Below are 522 nucleotides of genomic sequence, written 5' to 3' on the forward strand. Positions count from 1 at the left end.
GAAATCAACGTGCAATCGATCAGAGTGTGCTTACAACATAAGTTGAATGATGATGAGTATGCCGAATCACTAGTTCAAAATTTATTGGGGTTAGACGAATTAAAGTTGGACGTCTTAGATAGATTGCAAGTTCAAAAACAAAAAATGGATAAGTTTTATAATAAAAAAGTCATAGCCAAATCGTTCAGCCTGGGTGAACTAGTGTGGAAGACGATACTCCCTTTGGATAGCAAGGATCCAAAGTATGGGAAGTGGTCACCCAATTGGGAAGGACCATACAAAATAAACAGTGTGTTACCCAATGGAGCGTATCACTTGGAAGATTTAGATGGCACCAAGCACGTAAGATTCATTAACGGTAAATATTTGAAAAAATATGTTCCTTCTTTATGGGAATGTGAACAAATAAGAACATAATCAAAATATGTTGAACGATTAAAGGATAACAAGGTCAGAGCGAAATACGTTCAAATGCAAGTCCTTTATTATCAAACGTTCATTACAAAAATGCAAAAATATAAA

The sequence above is a fragment of the Olea europaea genome, chromosome 21, assembly GCF_002742605.1.
Source record: "Olea europaea var. sylvestris chromosome 21, O_europaea_v1, whole genome shotgun sequence".
Taxonomy (NCBI): domain Eukaryota; kingdom Viridiplantae; phylum Streptophyta; class Magnoliopsida; order Lamiales; family Oleaceae; genus Olea; species Olea europaea.